Below are 20,545 nucleotides of genomic sequence, written 5' to 3' on the forward strand. Positions count from 1 at the left end.
TACGGACAGCTCTCCGAGAGCTACCCGACCCGGATCGGAATTGACCCCTTTATGTTAAAATTTCGTTTTTTGCTTGATTAACTTTGTATCTGCTCACCTGTGTAAACTTTTGGATTTCTTCTAAAGCGTTCTGTACATTACCTGCCTCTGCTTTCAGATATAAAATAATGTCATCTGCATAAAGCTTAATGTTTGCCATTCCCTCAATGGGAGGCAGGATCATTACATTTTTCCGAATCCTGACAGCTAGGGATTCAATGAACAATGAAAACAGAAGGGGGGATAGCAGACAACCCTGACGAGTGCCACGTTTAATAATAACCTTGCCGACTTCTGACACATTGATAATGATTTTGGCTTCTGCACAACTATAAACTTTTTTTAGCATCTGTAAAAATTGTAGCGGGAAACCAAACTTTCGCAAAATAAAGAATAAAGCACTCTAATCCACTAAATCAAAAGCTTTTTCGGTATCCATAATCATAATCACCGCATTAGTCTTATTATTGAAAAATAATCAATGGCTTGCATTAAAAAATATGTATTGGATGCCATCAAACGTCCTGGGATAAAACCGTTTTGATCGCTATGAACCACTCGTTGTGCACAGGGAGCTATCCTTTTTGCCCAGATTTTCATGAGCAATTGATAATCTGTATTTAACAGACTAATAAACCGATAAAATCTGGGATCGCAGGGATCTTTATCTTTTTTTTATTTTAATTTTATTTTTATTAGCAGGGCAGAGATATAGAAAGAAGAAAATAAAAGATACAGATAAAAATACTGTTTTGTAATAATGCATCCACTCATATATTTATCCATTATATACATTTTCATATAAATCCTATGGATTCTCTATTAGTTACCAACAGAGAAAGAGTTATACATATCTTATATACTAGTGCTCTATTCCAATAAATACTCATTCTTAATCTTATTTACATTTTCAGCATTATGCACTTAAATTACACATGTCTTCCTGTCCCATTTATCTCCTTTCTTTCAACCAGTTAATCATGGGTGCCCACATTTCACAGCCTTTTTTCCTAGCTCGATTTCCCTTAATCTCATATAGTGCCATTTCTTGGGTATATATATGAAGAAGCCGATAAAACCATGTTAAATAGCTAGGTGCTTCTTCTTCCTTCCACGCCGTTGCAATCAGTAGCCTAGCTACTGCCACTGTCATAAATACAAAACCTGTCTGTGATGAAGATAGACCAAGTTTATAGTCAAATCCAAATAGCATTAATGCCGAGGTTAGGCTAAGATTTTTATTAATAGTTCTTACCCAAAATTCTTCTATAGCATTTTTAAGGGATATCAGTTTACTGCATGTAGGTTAATTTTCTTTAAAAACATACCTGAAGCCTCATTGCAAATAGCTAAGTGATATATTGATGGCAAATGATTCTCGTAAACATTCTTATCATTTAGTATCGGGGCCATTTGTTGTAAAAAAACTGCCCAATAATACAGTTGTAGGTTTGGTGCTGCCCACCCACCTCTGTCTTGGGTAAGTGTTAAATACTTGAATGATCGTCTTATTTTCTGAAATTGCCATACAAAGTTAGAGAACATTGCCTCCATTTTCCGGCTAATAAGCCCTGGTATTTCCAATGGTATTGAGAGAAATAGATATAAGATTTTCGGGAAAACCTTCATTTTGAAAACATTGATCCTCCCCACAATAGTTAACTGAATTTTATCTATCCGCCTTAAATCTTTCCCAAATTCATCTAGTGTTTGTTCAAGATTGTTTGTCCATATTTTATCTACACCCACACCTATCTTTATCCCCAGATACGTTGAAAGTTGAGTTTGTCGTTGATCTGAAATATTACATTTCTTTGAGCAAATAATTTGTGTCTTAGTTCTATTAAGTAGATATCCAGATCTATTTCCATATTCCTCCGCCATCCTTTCAATTTCTCTTATTGCTGCCTCTGGATCAGACGTCGTGATGGCTATATCGTCTGCATACGCCAGTACTTTTGTTTCATACCCACTAGTTTTCATAGGCCTAATATTGACATTTCTGAGTAGCTGTTCAATAAAGGGATCTAGATAGAGGGCAAAGAGAATCAGAGAGCATGGACATCCTTGTCTTGTTCCTCTAGCTATTTTTATGATTGTTGAAGTATTGTCCATAATCTGTATTTTGGCAATTGGGTTAAAATACATTGCTCGAATAGCTGTTAAAATTCGTGGTCCAAACCCTCTTGCCGATAGAACATCCCATAGATATTGCCAGGCCACACGGTCGAAAGCCTTCTCGGCGTCTAAAAAAATTATAGCAATTTTTTCGTTATTGGCCTCGGCAATATCCAATAGCGATATTACCCTTCTAATATGATCTGTAGTTCCACGGCCGGGAATAAAGCCATGTTGCCATGGCGAGACTATTTGAGCAATCACTTTCTGTAACCGATTTGCAAGGACTTTAGAATAGAGCTTTGGATCCGAATTTATTAATGCAATCGGTCTATATGAACCCGGTAGCTCTGGTGATTTATCCTTTTTTGGAAAAACAACAATATCCGTCTCTTGCCATGAGCTGGGTGGAATACCTCAATATTGTACATCTAAAAATAGATCTAGTATTAATGGAGCCAGTTCTGACTGAAGAAGTTTATATATTTCAATTGGGATTTTATCCGGACCACAAGCTTTCCCATTAGATAGCGAAGTTATTGCTATCAATATTTCCTCCATTTTAAACTCCTCTTCAAGTTTTAATTTGGTTTCTTCCTAAATCTTCCTCATCTCTGTATCTCTTGCCTCACTACTCTGTATGGTTGTCAGTATCTGGTCTTCTTGATATAACTCTTGATAAAATTGCTTAAAAACCTCTATAATTCCATTCGTATTTGTCTCCAATAAGCCCTCTGTATTCCGTATTTGTGCTATATAGTTTCTAATCGTTCTCTGCTGAGTGCGAAGAGCCAATAACTTCCCTGCTTTCTCACCATACTCATACATTTCCTTTTGATATATTTGATAAGTTTGGGCTACTTGCACCTGGAAGTATTTATTTATTTCCCCTTTGACAATGACAATTTTAGTCCATACTTCATTCAGTATCCCCAGTTCACCTTGTGTAATGTTTTTAGTGTGATCTGTCTCTAGCTGTGCAAGTTCTATCAATAACTCATCAATCATATTTTGCCTCTGCTTTTTCTGATGTCCAGCATATTTTATCGTTTCCCCACGTAATCCTGCTTTATATGCATCCCATACCATAATCCTTGAAGCACTATATCTATTCATTTCAAAGTATTCTTTAGTCCAGCTTGTAATATACCCTTTATATGTTTCATCCGCTAATAATTTACAGTCAAATGTCCACTGCCGTCTTTCCTGATGTTTAAACTGCTGCCAATCTATTTTTAGGATCAATGGATTGTGGTCAGAGAAAATTTGTGGCAATTTCTTAATTTCCATATTTTCTAATAATGAAATGGAAACCATAAAATAATCTAGACGTACATATTTATTGTGCGGATGTGAGTAATATGTATATCCCGGATCATTGAGATACTGATATCCCCAAGTATCAGTTAGTCCATATGAATCTCGACATGCTTTTATCGCTCGGTAAACTCGTGGCTTTCTTCCTTGATATTGAGATTGAGTTAAGGTTGATCGCACATTATCATTATGTATATTGAAATCTCCACAGATTATTAAAGGAGTCGACCAGGTTGCTAACTCTATCTCTAAATCTATCCAAATTTTCGGGTCGTCTTGATTAGAGCCATACACCGTAACAATTGTTATCCCTGTTTCTAATGTAACAATGGCCCATCTACCCCCCATATCCGCCAAAGTACGTTTTACCAATCCTATATTATAACGCAGATATATCGCCATTCCTCTAATTGTTGTCGTCTGCGTTGAACATATTGCCATTTCGTATCCACTTATCTGCAGTTGTTTTTTATTGGCCCATGAGATGTGCGTTTCCTGTAGACATATAACTTCTGGACACCAAAAGCGTAAAATTTCAAAAACCCTTTCTCTTTTCTTCCTATTAATCAGTCCTCCCACATTTACTGAGCATATCCTAGCTATACCCATAGTGTTTCGCCTTGTTTGTTTCTTTCATATAGTTTGCCATCTCTTTAAACATATTAATTTTACTTCCCTTATCTTCATCTGCTCTGCCCTGCTTATGTTTTTCTCCTTTTTTCCCCAACTTCTCAACCCCTCCCTCCCTCCACTCCTGTCTGGCCCTTACCCCCTCCCCTCCCTTCCCCTTGGAAATTTCCAGACCTTTGTCTGGCATCAGATCCGCCCGCCTCTTCTTCTTCCGATGCAAAATATCTTACACTTTCCCCTAAACTTTTTACTTTTTTGTTTTATATTTTTTTCCCGTGTATTCCCCCTTCCTCGCTCATTTCTTTAATTCATCTAAATATTCTTTAGCCTTAACTTCCGAAGTAAAAAATCGAGCTCTATCGCCTATCACAACCTTTAGCTTTGCGGGGTTCATAAGATAGGCCTGGGCACCATTCTCTTGAAATATGTTTATCATTTGTCTAAGGCGCCAACGTCTCTCTACAGTAGTGTGGCAAAAGTCAGGGCGCGTAAAAAACTCTAGCCCCTCAATCTGACATTTTTGGTCCGGTCTAGCTTTTTCAAATATGGCCTGTCTAAGAAGATAATTCCCAAAATATACCAATACCGCCCTAGGCCTTTCATCCTTTCTTGTGAGCTGCTTCACATTTAACGGAATTCGGTGAGCTCTCTGGATTTCTTGTGACCAGTTCCAGCCTGTGAGCTCAGGATAAGCTTTAGCCAGTATATCAATCATAAAGAGACGTAGGTCCGTCCCCCCCCCTAATCCTCTGGTATGCCCAAAAATCTTAAATTGTTCCTGCGCTGGCGATTTTCCTGATCCTCAATTGTGACTCGGCTTGCTTTTGGGCTACCATAACATCTGTTTCCAAATTTTCTGTTGTCGTCTCCAGCATTGTAAGTCTATCTGAAATTTTTCCACAGACTTTAGCAATTTTACGGACTGAACCTTGCATCTTACGTATGGCTGTTTGCGTCTGTTTGTTTTCCTGTTTACTTTCCTCCCGATGGGCCAGTACAGATTGCAGTATAGTATTCAATGCTGAATTTAAGTTGTTACCTAGCCCTGACAGCAGATCCCCTGTAAGTTGGGTAGTGGGCGTATAGTCCCATTGCAATTCCTGGATTCTTTCCTGGTCAGGAAGAATGGGTGTCTGGCTGCCCTTCCTTCTAATTGTAGCACAGTCCTGTCTAATAGCTTCTGCATTACTTCCCAGATCGCTCTCTTCTTCTTCCTCTTCCTCAGTTGAGCTAGATATAAAAAATGATTCAATTGATGTTGTCCCGTCTGAGAGAGAAAAGAAGGTCTCTGACATTTCTTTCTCAATATGTTATATGTTGCTTCTTATTAGTTATTGGCTGACCCTCATTTAATTTATTTATCTCAGGTCCTTGTCCTTGCCTTTGTTGCTTAGAGCTTCCAGGTGATTTCTTATTCCACTTTTTAAGATTAGACTTGTTTCTGAGTTTTTCCTCCCTTCTTTAATTCTTTGATATTATCAGGCTACTACTTGTATCCTTTCGTTGTTCCTTCTGCCTTGCATCAATGCCGGAACATTCATATCGTAGTGCCATTTTTTCGGGGTCAGCCTGTAACACATCTTCCTGATCTTGATTCCCGGCAGTATCATTACTGATGGTGTTGTTCATTTGTGCTGGTGGGGTGTTACTCAGTTGATCTGGTTCTGGATCGCCTATTTGTACTTGTCGAGCTCCCTCCCCAGTACCATCTATCATTATGACATCCATAGTCTCCAAACTCGAAATTTTATTTAAGGAACCCGATAAGTGCCCCCCCTCCAACACACATCTGACCTGTTCAGTTTGTTCAGTTTGTTCAGTTTGTTGAGTTTGTTCAGCCTGGATTGACATCAATGCCAGGCTGATCAGCACCTGGGGAGCAGCATCCACAGCGACAGCCACAGCGAGGTCCCCTTCAAGCTCCAGCCCTTCACCTTCTTGCTGGCCCTGACCCACAACATCAGTGGCGCCAGTCACCTTCTTCCTGCCCGATAACAATTCTACAATCGTCGGGCCGGTCCTGAGTTGACAGTCCGTTTCGAGTTTTCTCTTTCGCCTTTTCTCCTCACCGGGGTCTTTCCGGTTCGCTGTCGGTCCGCGGCATCCCTGTTGCCGCGGGACTCCCGGCGTTACCCCTTCCATCGTTAGCGTCTCTGTTGGCGGACTTTGAGCAGCCGCTGCTGCTTTTCCTCGTGTCAAGACCACTGCAGCCGCTGTTACGGGACCCTTCATTTTCATGTCATGCTGGATATCTCCAAAGCAACAGCTCCGGCGAGTTCCCAGCTGCTGCACTCCACAGGTACGTCTCAGCTCCCTTACTTGCTGGCTTAGTATCACGGAGCAAGGGGGAGTACACTGACAAGAATTGATTTGTAGCAGATCCAATATCGCTTCAGCAATTTCTTTTAGCATCTTTAGTATCTTGTAGCATTTTTTAGCATCGCATTCATCTGAAACGCATTTTTATACAGCTTGTAGCGGTGTGTTAAAGATCGGGGGAATTAGCCTTGTAGACGGTGCCTCAGCGCTGCCTCAGCCTTCCGCCATCTTGCTTCCCTGGGATCTTTATCTTTTTAAGAAAGACTATTAACAAAGATTCCTTAAAATGTTTGGGGATATCAATACCTTATTTTATTTCATTGAGCAATTTTACGAAAAAAGGAAGTAATTGATCTTGAAATGCCTTGTATACTTCTACAGGGATCCCGTCAGCTCCACTGGCCTTGGGCATACTTTTTATTACTGATTGAGCTTCTGAAATTCCTACTTGAGCATTCAATGTAGCTTCAATGTATCAAAATACCTAATTAATTCTACTTTATCTATCACCTGTGTTTCTGAATAGATTTGATTAAAATGCGCAAAGAACACCTCAGTGATAGCCAATTTATCATCTTCTAACATACCTGTTGTTGGATTTTTAATTTGGCTAATTAATTGAGCAGCATTTTGAGATTTCGTGGACCACACCAGTAATCTACCAATCTGCTGACTTTCCTTGTAAAGTTTTTCTTGATATGCCTTACTCCCTGTAATTTCCTCTATTAAGAAGAAATCCTTCAATTTATCCTTAGCTCTAGCTAACTCTTGCTGCTGTGCTTTTATAATAGGCTTGGGTGTCTCTATTAGGGTTACCTTTAGTCTGGCCTTTTCCACAGCAGTCTGTAGAGCCAAAATCTTGTGTTTCCGTACATTATTTATTTTTGCCTTATATGATATAGTTTGACCTCCCAGACCGTGAACAGGGGGGCCGTATTTAGATTAAGCTGAAAGAACTCCTTGATAAACCCTCTGGTTTCTGATAACCAATTTATCGACTAAAAAATAATCCAATCCTGAAGCTGATCTAAATCTTGCTGAGTAACCAACAAGTTACTTACCTTCGGTAACAATGTATCTGTAAGAAACATTAGTTAGTTAGATGCCTCACCTTAGAATATCCCCAGGCGTCAGGCTGGATCCGGAAAGATTTTTCGTCAGCAATACCCCTTGTGCGTCGCTAGGCGTTGTCTGCGGCTCCGTGTCCGTCATCGGCGTCGTGCGCCGGAATGACGTCGTCGGAGTACTTAGACGCAGCCCTCGCGCGCTGACGTCAGTTCTTGTACATAGCTTTCCGCGCCAGGAACGCAGAGCCATGCAAGAGACCGACACTGGTGCCAAAAAAGTCTAGGGGCCTGAAAAGGATAACCTTAACCCTAGATGTCGGTTCGCAGAACGGGGAGGATGGGTGGGTCGGTGAGGAATCTAACTAACTAATGTTTCTTACAGATACATCGTTACCGAAGGTAAGTAACTTGTTCATCTGAAAGAAACACATTAGTTAGATTCCTCACCTTAGAATAGACACCCCAGCAATACCAACCCCGGTGGTGGGTCTGCGAACCAAGATCACACCAGAAAGTCCTGGAGAACAGAACGGCCAAAGAATCCGTCTCTCCGGACTTGGCTGTCCAGGCAATAATGCTTGGCAAACGTGTGCAGTGAGGCCCACGTTGCTGCCTGACAGATGTCCTGCAAGGGGACTCCCCGACCCAAGGCCGTCGTTGCCGCCGTGGCAAGAGTGGAATGGGCCCTCAACCCAACAGGAGGTTCCTTTTTAGCTAAGGAGTAACAAGCTTTGATGCACAAAACGACCCACCGAGAGATGGTTCGCTTGTGCACCGCCCGCCCCTTCTTAGCGCCCACGTAGCCAACAAAGAGTTGGTCGTCCACCCGAAACTGTTTTGTGCGGTCCAGATAGAAGGAGAGCACACGTTTTGGGTCCAGACGGTGGAGCCGCTCTTCCTCTTTCGAGGGATGCGGAGGGAAAGAAGGTGGGTAGCGTAACAGACTGCCCGATGTGAAAGGCAGTCACAACCTTAGGAAGGAAGGAAGGGCGAGTGCAGAGCACAACCTTGTCCGGATGAATAGAAAGGAAAGGAGGCTTAGAAGAGAGAGCCTGGAGCTCACTCACCCTTCTAGCAGAGGTGATGGCCACCAGGAAAGCAGTCTTAAGCATCAAGAGACGAAGAGGACAATTATGAAGTGGCTCAACGGGAGCGCTCATCAGATAAGTCAAAACAAGATTCAAATCCCACTGAGGCATTACAAAAGGGACAGGAGGAAACATGTGCGTAATGCCCTTAAGGAACCGAGAAACAGGGGATTTGAAGAGAGAAGGCTGATCAGGAAGCCGAAGGAAGGCAGAGATAGCAGAAAGATAACCTTTAAGAGTGCCCAGAGCAGAGCCCTGCTGGGCCAAAGAAAGAAGGAAGAGGAGAACTTCAGAAAGAGGGGCGGAAAGGGGATCCACAGCCTTTGTTGTGCACCATGCCACAAATTTGTTCCACCTACAGGCATATACCGTTTTAGTGGAATGACGTCTGGCTGCTAGAATCACATTGCAGACTTCAGGAGGCAAGTCAAATGGCATCAACTGTCGCCGCTCAATCTCCACGCATGAAGGTGGAGACTGGACAGGTTCGGGTGGAGGACCGTCCCCTGCTGCTGCGACAGAAGGTCCTCCTGGAGAGGCAGTTGTATCGGGGGATCGATTGACAGACTGAGTAGCTCGGGATACCAGTACCTTCGTGCCCAATCCGGAGCCACCAAGATGACTTGGGCCCGGTCGCGCCTGATCTTCTTCAGCACTCTGAGCAGAAGTGGTACAGGCGGAAAGGCGTACAACAGACCGCACCTCCACTCGCGTCTCTGAGCGAGTGCCGCCTTGGAAACTCCAACGCTCAGAACTGCTGACATTGCGCGTTCTCTTCGGTGGCGAATAGGTCTAACCAAGGCTCTCCCCACTGCCAAAAGAGGCCTTGCACCACGTCCGAGTTGAGACGCCATTCGTGATCCATCATGCACCAGCGGCTGAGTTCGTCTGCTCTGGCGTTCAGAGAGCCCGCCAGATGTTGAACCACCAGGGTGATGCCCTGATGTTCCAGCCATGTCCAGAGGCGCAGAGTCTCCTGGCAAAGGGTCCATGACCCCACCCTGCCCTGTTTGTTGCAATACCACATGGCGGTGGTGTTGTCCGTGAACACCTGCACCACACTTCCCCGGACAATGGGAAGGAATGCCTTCAGTGCAAGTCGGATCGCTCTCAGTTCCAAAAGGTTGATATGGAGCCGAGACTCCGCCGGAGACTAGAGTCCTCTGATCTCCGCCCCCCCCTCCCCATAAGGCCCCCCCATCCCAGGAGGGACGCATCCGTCACCACTACATGCTCCGGGTGGGGTAGGGAGAGGGGTCTGCCGCTGACCCAATCACGGTTTGTGAGCCACCACTGCAACTGTTTTGCAGTGCCCTCCAAGATCAAGACATGGTCGGACAGGTTGCCCCGATGCTGGGCCCACTGAAACTTCAGGTCCCACTGCATAGCCCGCATTCGCCACCTGGCGTGTTGCACTAACAGGATGCAGGAGATCATCAGACCCAGAAGCTGCAGCACCAACCTGACCGAAACCCGGCATAGAGGCTGAAAGATGGGAATCAGAGCCTGAATATCCCGGACTCGCTGCTCCGGAGGATAAGCCCGGAACTGCGCTGAGTCCATAACCGCCCCGATGAAAATGAGCTTCTGGGAGGGACTCAGATGCGACTTCGGCACGTTGATGAAGAACCCCAGCAAATGCAGGAGGTCGGCCGTAGTCTGGAGGTGGGAGACAACCTGCTGCGGCGAGCCCGCCTTCAACAGCCAGTCGTCGAGATAGGGGAAGACTGGAACCCCGGATCTGCGCAGATGAGCTGCGGCCACCGCCATCATTTTCGTGAACACCCGAGGTGCACTGGTGAGGCCGAAGGGGAGCACCGTGAACTGGAAATGCTCCTGACCCACCGTGAACCGCAGGTAACGCCGGTGGGCCGGCAGGACGGAAATGTGAAAAAAGGGGACCGGCAAGTCCAACGCTAAAATCCACTCTCCTGGATCCAGGGCAGCCAGAACCTGAGCTAGGGTGAGCATCTTGAACCTCTCCTTCCGGAGGAAGGCATTGACACTCCTGAGGTCCAAGATAGGGCGTAGGCCCCCTTTGCCCTTCTTGGGAACCAGAAAGTAGTGAGAATAACAACCACGACCTACTTCTGGACCAGGAACACGCTCGACGGCCTCCTTGGCCAAGAGGGCTGCAACTTCCTCCCGTAGAACATTCAAGTGATCCCCTGACATGCGGTAGCACTGCAGTGGCATGGCTGGAGGGGTCGTCTCGAAGGGGAGGGAGTAGCCCCTTCGGACGATTTGCAGCACCCACTTGTCCGACGTGATGGAACGCCAGTGGAGCAGGTGATGGCGAATTCTGCAGCCCACTGGCGTGGAATGGGCCTGAAAGCGCTGACTAGGGGGGCTTTGAGGCGGATGCTGCCGGGGTGGATGTGGACTGACCAGCACGTTGACCCCCGGTACCGCCTCGGCGGAATCCACGTCCGCGTGCAGGTTGGATCTGCGGCCGGTGGCAAGGCGGACGTGAGGGGGTGCCCCTTCCTTGGCCACGAAAGGCGGAAGTTTGCGGTCGCGGCCCGAGAGGCCCAAGGACTTGGCCGTAGCCCGGGAGTCCTTGAAGCGCACCAGCGCAATCTGCCTTCTCGCCAAAAAGGCGAGTGCCATCAAAGGGCATATCCATGAGGGTGCTCTGGACATCCCCTGAGAAAGACTGGACTGCAGCGGAGCGCCACCGTGGTTGACATCGCCCTACCCAGCGAGTCCGTAGTGTCTAGTCCACATCGAATAGCATGTCGTGCTGCATCCCGCCCGTCGGCAAGATCCTGGGTGAGCCGCGTCCGGGCCTCCTCCGGGCACTGGGGCAGCACGTCCTCCACCGTATCCCACAAAGAGTGGGAATAATGGTCCAAGAGGCAAGCGGTATTCAAGGACCGCAGTCCCAAACTAAGGGAAGAGAACAGCTTCTTACCGAACTGCTCTAGCCTCTTGGATTCCCGATCCGTGGGAGCGGACGGGAAGGAGGATTGGGAAGTAGAGGCCTGGATAACCAGGCTCTCGGGCATGGGGTGTTGGGACAGAAAACTGGGGTCGCCCGGAGCAGGGCGGTGGCTCCGAGCCATGTTCCGATCCACAGGAGCTACTGTGGAGGGCTTGGACCAGGTGCCCTTCAGAACTTCCACTAGTGCTGCATTGAACCGCAGCAGAGGCTCCGAGGAGCTTGCTGACGGTTGAAGCACTTCAGTGAGGAGGTTAGTCCTCATGGCCCCAGCAGGCAGCTCCAGCCCAAGGGCTTTGGCCGCCTTGCGCTGCACCACGGAAAATGCCGCACCTTCCTCCGAAGCCACAGTCGGAGAAGAGATGAAACCAGTGTCCGGGGAGGTGTCCAGACCACTGGCATCCCCCAGCTCATCTGCCCAGTCCTGAGATAAGTTGGCCTGCATGGCCAGAGGGTCCTCAGACCCCTCCCAGTCGCCCCCGTCATCCGATTCCTGATAAACAGGGGGAATAATAAGAGCCAGACGGTAGATGAAGTTAACATCCATCGGCGTCGGCTGCGGCGCCGGACAGAGCCGCACCGGCGCCGGACCCAGACCGGGGCGGAACCGGGGAACGGCGTCGTCCAGAGACGGTGCCGGGGGTGGAACCGGTGTCGGCGCCAGCGGAGGAGGCGTCGTGAGGTCGACCGGCACTGACTGAGATCCAGGCCTGGATCCCACGGGGACCTGCGGCGTCGGGACCGAAGTCGACGACGGCGCCGGAGCCGCTGGCTCGCTAGGTCGCCCAGTTTAGCCCGCGGGGCCTGAAGGCGCGCCGGCAGGCGTCAACGGCGGAGCCAGGCCCCTCATGGCCGATAGGAAGGCACTGATCTCCGCCGGAGTCGCGTCAGTCCCAGGGACCGGAGGGTATGGGGACGGACGCGGCCTCTGCGAGCCGAGTGTCAGAGCTCGAGAAGCATACGGGACCGCTCCCGCCTAGCCTTCGAGGTCAAGGCCTGACAGTCGATGCACAACTCCGCATCGTGGTCGGCCCCCAGTGAGTAAAGGCACCGGCGGTGGTGGTCCGTCACCGACATCAGTCGATGACAGGAGTCACAGGCTTTAAACCCGGGCATCCTACCGGCACCAGTTCGAATCGAGTAGACAAAAGAGTCCAAAAAGTTTTAGTCAAAAAGTGACTAAAGGGGTAAGCTCTTCCCGGATCGGCGCTGTCTGGTGCGGAAAAAAGAAGAACTGACGTCAGCGCGCGAGGGCGGTGTGAGAAGTTGGCCTGATATATGATGTCACTAATTCTAGTGTACACCTTGTATCAGTCCAAACAACCCTTATGGTGATTGGTTGTAAAGTCAACCTTATAGACCAGCTATCCTAGTGGTAGCATGGACAAGAGCAGTCTTAGGCTAAACTCTGTATGGCATGTGAAGCCAGCTGTTATACCATTTGTAATCCCTTAAATACCAAATGAAAGGACACCACAACAGATATATATAAAAATAGAATGTATTTATTCTAGTCAAAATACCCTCAGCACTCTTTATGAGATTCGAGGTAAGTACAACACAGTCTTACTTATGCATACATTGAGTCACACAGGTAAGTAATACAGTTAGGCCCTGGGGCCATGCAAACCATATACTAAGTAAGTGGTATAAGAACCACTGTCACGAACACAGGATAGGCCTAGGCCTAGGGAATCGCTGGGGCTACACTATACTACCAAAGGTTAGGAAGTGGGAGGCCCACGGGATTCAGGTGCAGAGTGGAAACACTCACGCGTAATGCGTAAAAGTCAATAGAAATAGTAGTTATTAGAAATTAAGAGTTTTAGGACACTTCTGGGATAGCTAGGAGTTCGAGACTTGGAAACTAGATCCTAGGATAGTCAATACCCTTGTGAGCACCGGAGTACTAAAGTTACCTAGCCCACGGGCTGCGGGTGCATAGGTGCGAACTTGCGTCGGGTTTCGCCGTTGACTCCTATGGATGCCTGAAGGAAAGTTGCTGACAGGCAGTCAGTGAAGAGTGTCCGGTGGATCCCAAGGATGGAATCAAGAAGGAAGGATACCTGCAAGCAGAAGGGACAGAGTCTAGGTCACCAGCCAGGAGCCGGGAAGGAACCAGGAAGGAACCAGGCGATGTCGTGCAGATGCAGGTGAAGAGGTGAAGCTTGTCGCAGCAGCCACGGGTACCAGGAGACGTCGAGGACGACCAGGACCAGGAGGCGAGCTGTCCCACGAAGGCTCTTGCTGTCGGCGGCGTCAATGTCAAGTTAGGACCCAACAAGCCTTGGCAAGCGGAACCCACGCAGAATGGAGGACTTGCTTCTGGTGCAGACCAGGAAGGTCTGGGGTGCTTCTCTTTCACAGAGGAGCGAGTGCCAGTCTGGAGGAGCCGGACCAGCAAGGTGAAATCAAAGGTTCGTCGTCACAGAGGTCACTAGCCAACGGGCCAGCAACCGGACAACACGGCGAGCAACTCAGGTGCAGAAGGGCCCCACGCAGAACATGTGAAGTGTGGGGAGCAGATGGTGCTCGGGATGGGGGCTTCTCAATTCCCCAAGCACAGCCTCGAGGAAGCCTCAGAAGTTGCGCTAGTCAGTTACTAGCCACTTTTCTCAAGTCGCCGGTCCCACGTCCCTCGTCGCCTCCATGGGTCTTAGCTTTGCTGTAGATGTGGATCTGGTTCAGAGGTGTCTGGAAGTCTCGGCGCTGGTCAGTCTCTGCAGTCGTCCCTCGTAGGATCAGTCGCAAAGCAAGCAGCGGTCGCTGGTGCCTGGTTGTCCAGTGTGGTCACTCCTTGGCCACAAGGGAGATTCTTCAGTCTTCTTCCTGAGGTCGAATGTCGAAGGTCCAGAGTTTCTGTTCAAGTTGCAGATTCAGGATAATCTAATCCTGCAGGGCACAGCTACCTTCTAATATACTGGGCTAGTGGGCTGGGCTACCTGCAAGGTCCCTCCTATGGGTGGGACCAGGAAGGGGGGTGGCTACACCCCCTTTCCTTTGTCCAGTTTCGCGCCAGAGCTGGGGCTGGAGTGCCCCAGCACCGGTTTGAACTGGACTATGCGTGGAGCACCTTGTGTGCCCCAGGCATGTCTCATTCCTTTCAGCCCTCCCTGCCCCAATACACTAAAGTCTGTCTGGGGAGGTGCTAGCACCTCCCCAAGCAGGAAACCTATTGTCCAGGCCTCCCTGGCTGGGAGGGCTCCCAGCTGCAGGAGGTCAGACTTGTGTCTGTGGCAGCAGCATCCATTTTGTGATGCTGAGGCTTTGGTCAGAGTTAAACAGCAAAGTAGGATTTTAACATGTCTCTCCCTCTAGAAGGGGGGAATAATATCCTCATCACCAGAAATGGTATGGGGGTATTATTCCAAAGTGTTAGACACCTTACACAACATGTTTTGATAAAGCCAAACCATAGTTACCATAACCGTTTAAGATTATAAGGCACTTTAAGAGTATATGGTAGGCGATATCATAGAACAGCTATAAGGACATGGTTCCGAAAGCTGCAGACAGGCTCAGCTCAGGCTAGAGCACCATCTCACATGTTACCAAGCACTCTGCCTCCAGGATTGCTAAGGCCTGCCATAGGAGTGGCTCACAGGTACACATGTGTCTATTTTAAGGGTAGATATAGGTATACTATATCTAAGCAAGGGGTGATTACACGACCTTGCCCCAGCTGAGTGATCAGCCAGTTGTGTATGATTGTAAGGATAGGCCAGGGGTGGCATAATACATGCTGCAGCCCCTGGTAGGCCTAGGGTACACCTATGCCCTGGGTACCTAGGGTACACTGTACAGGGTCCAATAAGGTGATCCTTACCAATTGTGTATGTACCTAGGGTACATGGAGTCCATTTTAAAGAGAGAGCAGACAGCCTGAGACCCTGAATGGCAGGATCTCAGGCCAACTAAGTCGAAAAACCAGCTAGACACTAGGCAAAAAGTTGGGGGTAAACATAGTCAGATATCCACCTTCCTACACAACCCCCCCCAAACGAAAGAAGATAAGGCTGTCCTTGACCAGGTAAGCCTATATTGCCTAAGTGGCCATATAAGGAAGAACCAGCACTGGCATGGTTACCCCCTGTCTCATGGCCCACTAAGCAATCCCTCACCCTAAAGGTATCATCGGGTCTCCACCATAGGGAATCCCTACCTTTGGTGTGTCTTTGCAAAGTAAAAGGCTGGTGTTGAGATGGAGTACTGAAGTGAGTCGCCTCAAAGTAAGGCCTCAGCTTCCTCCAATCATCTTCCACCATGGATGCCTTTCTTTCTTTAACTGAGTTGCACTGTGCTCTCAGGGTCAGCCTCTGGCTACCTAAAGCTGGAGGCTGGGTCCCTTTGGTGGGCTTACTGGAGGGACAGGTCAGGTTTGGGGCCCTAAGGTCCCATGTTTGCCTGTGCCCAACAGAATCCCTCTGGGGGAGGTCCCTAACTACCTGTAAAGGAGATCCCTCAGGAATGTTTTTAACCATCACCTGGCTAGGGCTACTAGCCAGGCAATCCTCATTCTTTTGATGGGGATGTTCTTGTGGACAGGGGCCCTCTTGGGGTCCACTGGCCTCCCTGACCTCTGCAGCCCTGGGCTGACTGAGGCAGGGTAGAGAGAGGCAGGCTACCTGCACCAGACTGTGTCCCACCTTGGAAGGGTCCACTGACATCAGAGGCTCTGCCAGGCCAGGCCTGGCTACCTCTGGGGCAGTTCCTTCACAAGGGGTGAGGTCAGATCCCTGAGGAGGCTGACCTTTTCCTAATGTCTGTGGAGAGGGAGACTTTTCTTCCTCTCCACTACTCTCTGTTTGTGTGGAGTGATCCATAGTTTCAGGCTTCGCTACACCTATGTCAGTCTGAGTATGGGCTGAGACCATTACAGCCTTTCCAACCTTTCCAGGGAGGCACTCAGTTTGGGTTTGAGCTGTGACTGTCACAGCTCTGCCAATCTCTACAGGGAAGTCTGTCTTTGCCTGGGCTGTGGCTACCACTGCCCTTCCAACCTCTTCAGGGAGGAAATCTACTTGGACAGGGGTTGTGGCTGGCACAACCCCACTACCCTTTTGTGAAAGGCCTACCATTTTAGAATGGGTGTCATGTTCAACTCCAGCCCAAGCTGAGAGCTCCAAGTCATTCCCCAGTAAGCAGTCTACAGGCAAGGTTGGGGACACTGCCACCCTCTTAGGGCCAGTGACACCTCCCCAGCTGAGACATACCTCTGCCATGGGATGACTGTTCTGTTTGCCATCAATGTTAGTTACCTGGTATGAGAAACCAGGCAAAAGCTGCTCAGAGGGAACTAGTCTGTGAGTCACCATAGTGATGCTAGCTCCAGTGTCTCTGTAGGCCTCAGCTTTTCTGCCATTGATGTAGGGTTCCTGTCTGTACCTACCCAAAGTGTTGGGACAGGCAGTGAAGTTGGCAAACCCCATGCCACCATCACAGATAAGAGTAGCTGCTGCAGGGGACTTGGCTAAGCCAGGGTCCACCTGTGTTCCCCAAGAAAACCCAACTAAATTTTTGGGGGCACTCCCACCGCCTGGGGGATTACTGCTGACAGTAATAGGTGGTGTTACAGGAGTAATTGGAGGAACAGTTTTGTTTTTAGCCTTTGGGCAACTGCTGTCAGTTTTCCAATGCCCAGGAACTTTACATTCATGGCAGTAAGGCTTTTTAACTGTGGTAGAGGAGGGAGCTTGGGACCCACCACCCTGTGTGGAGTTGTGGGGCCCTGAGGAAGATTTCTCTTTTGTTTTATCCCCACCCTTCTCTTGAGGCTTGGTGGTATCTTTCTTTTGGTCACCACCCTGATTTTTAGGCCTAATCCTGGTCCTGACCCATTTATCTGCCCTCTTTCCCAATTCTTGGGGACAGGTCAAATCTGAGTCTACCAGGTGTTGATGGAGAAGCTGGTTTTGACAATTATTAAGGATCTGCTCCCTCATAATCAAGTTGTACAATTCTGTATAGTCCTGCACCTTGCTGCCATTTAACCAACCTTCCAAAGCCTTAGTGGCACAATCCACAAAATCAGACCAGTCCTGTGTCTGTGTCTTCTGGGTGTCTCTGAACAAAAACCTATATTGCTCAGTGGTTAAGCCAAACCCATCTATCAGAGCACTCTTCAGGACTTTGTAATTGTCAGCATCCTCATCACTAACTGTGAGGAGCTTGTCTCTACCTTTGTCAGAAAAGGAGAGCCACAAGATAGCTGCCCACTGACACTGGGGTACCTGCTGTACTTTGCAGGCCCTCTCCAAAGCAGTCATCCACTTGTGGATGTCATCCCCATTCTGATATGGGGGACTAACTTGCTTAGGTTTCTATGGTCATAAGACCTATCCCTATCTTTAGGAATGTTGCTGCCACCAGTGGGTCCTAGCCCACTTAACTTTTGCTCCCTGGCCAGAGCAAGTCTCTCTTTGTCAAGGGCAAGTTCTTCCCTTTCAATCCTCAGATTGACTTCCCTCATTCTGGCCTGATGCTCTTTTCTCTGTGGAGAAGTCATTCCCCTGTGGGAAGAGGCATTGGAGCTATTAGAGACATGGGAGTGGATAGATTCCTTTGAAGGGGATCTTCCTCTCCTGCTTCTCTGGTTAAGTCCACTTGAGGGTCTGAATGGGGGGACCCCAGTCAGACTCCCATGTAGGCTTACGTTAGCCTGGCTAAGTCTCCCAACTTGGACATGGCTGTCTACCTCATCTTCTGAAGTCCCTTCTGACTCATCTGTAGAGGGTAGACCCTCACCTGTACCTGGGGTACTAACCTGGGAGGCTCTCTGAGCATCATACTCTTCTAAGATCTCCACTAGTTGAATGAGGGTAGGGTTTGAACCCTGTTTTAACTTTCTGGAGGTACACAATTGTCTCATCTCCTGAAAAGTTAGGGTATCATATCTAGAGGGTATCTTTTTAGGATCTACCCCTCCTGAGAAAGAGTCAACTTGATCTCCTCTCAGAAACATGATCTAGTGAGGGTGTGGTGTGTGCACCTACCTACACTAGTTGTACCTACTAAACCTCTCTAGTAGTTGTAGTCAGGGTGTGCTAGGCCCTTCAACCTACAACAACTAAGTCCAGTAGGACTTAAGTATTTATAATCTATGTTATATGTACCTAACAATATCTGTGTGATCTTTCAATTTAGTATCTCAAGATTACAATGGTATTTACAACAGCAAGCTCAGATCCCAACCGCTGCTCACCAATGTGAGAAGTTGGCCTGATATATGATGTCACTAATTCTAGTGTACACCTTGTATCAGTCCAAACAACCCCTATGGTGATTGGTTGTAAAGTCAGCCTTATAGACCAGCTATCCTAGTGGTAGCATGGACAAGAGTAGTCTTAGGCTAAACTCTGTATGGCATGTGAAGCCAGCTGTTATACCATTTGTAATCCCTTGAATACCAAATGAAAGGACACCACAACAGATATATATAAAAATAAAATGTATTTATTCTAGTCAAAATACCCTCAGCACTCTTTATGAGATTCGAGGTAAGTACAAGACAGTCTTATTTAAGCATACATTAAGTCACACAGGTAAGTAATACAGTTAGGCCCTGGGACCACGCAAACCATATACTAAGTAAGTGGTATAAGAACCACTGTCACGAACACAGGATAGGCCTAGGCCTAGGGAATCGCTGGGGCTACACTATACTACCAAAGGTTAGGAAGTGGGAGTCCCACGGGATTCAGGTGCAGAGTGGAAACACTCATGCGTAATGCGTCAAAGTCAATAGAAATAGTAGTTATTAGAAATTAAGAGTTTTAGGACACTTCTGGGATAGCTAGGAGTTCGAGACTTGGAAACTAGACCCTAGGATAGTCAATACCCTTGTGAGCACCTGAGTACTCAAGTTACCTAGCCCACGGGCTGCGGGTGCATAGGTGTGAACTTGCGTCGGGTTTCGTTGTTGACTCCTATGGATGCCTGAAGGAAAGTTGCTGACAGGCAGTCAGTGAAGAGTGTCCGGTGGATCCCAAGGATGGAATCAAGAAGGAAGGATACCTGCAAGCAGAAGGGACAGAGTCTAGGTCACCAGCCAGGAGCCGGGAAGGAACCAGGAAGGAACCAGGCGATGTCGTGCAGATGCAGGTGAAGAGGTGAAGCTTGTCGCAGCAGCCACGGGTACCAGGAGACGTCGAGGACGACCAGGACCAGGAGGCGAGCAGTCCCACGAAGGCTCTTGCTGTCGGCGGCGTCGATGTCGAGTTAGGACCCAACAAGCCTTGGCAAGCGGAACCCACGCAGAATGGAGGACTTGCTTCTGGTGCAGACCAGGAAGGTCTGGGGTGCTTCTCTTTCACAGAGGAGCGAGTGACAGTCTGGAGGAGCCGGACCAGCAAGGTGAAATCAAAGGTTCGTTGTCACAGAGGTCACTAGCCAACGGGCCAGCAACCGGACAACACGTCGAGCAACTCAGGTGCAGAAGGGCCCCACACAGAACACGTGAAGTGTGGGGAGCTGATCTTCTTTGCAGATGGTGCTCAGGATGGGGGCTTCTCAATTCCCCAAGCACAGCCTCGAGGAAGCCACAGAAGTCGTGCTAGTCAGTTACTAGCCACTTTTCCCAAGTCGCCGGTCCCACGTCCATCGTCGCCTCCACCGGTCTCAGCTTTGCTGTAGATGTGGATCTGGTTCAGAGGTGTCTGGAAGTCTCGGCGCTGGTCAGTCTCTGCAGTCGTCCCTCGTAGGATCAGTCGCAAAGCAAGCAGCGGTCGCTGGATGGTGCCTGGTTGCCCAGGGTGGTCACTCCTTGGCCACAAGGGAGATTCTTCAGTCTTCTTCCTGAGGTCGAATGTCGAAGGTCCAGAGTTTCTGTTCAAGTTGCAGATTCAGGATAATCTAATCCTGCAGGGCACAGCTACCTTCTAATATACTGGGCTAGTGGGCTGGGCTACCTGCAAGGTCCCTCCTATGGGTGGGACCAGGAAGGGGGGTGGCTACACCCCCTTTCCTTTGTCCAGTTTCACGCCAGAGCTGGGGCTGGAGTGCCCCAGCACCGGTTTGAACTGGACTAT

Source organism: Triturus cristatus, chromosome 7 (genome assembly GCF_964204655.1).
Source record: "Triturus cristatus chromosome 7, aTriCri1.1, whole genome shotgun sequence".
Classification (NCBI taxonomy): Eukaryota; Metazoa; Chordata; class Amphibia; order Caudata; family Salamandridae; genus Triturus; species Triturus cristatus.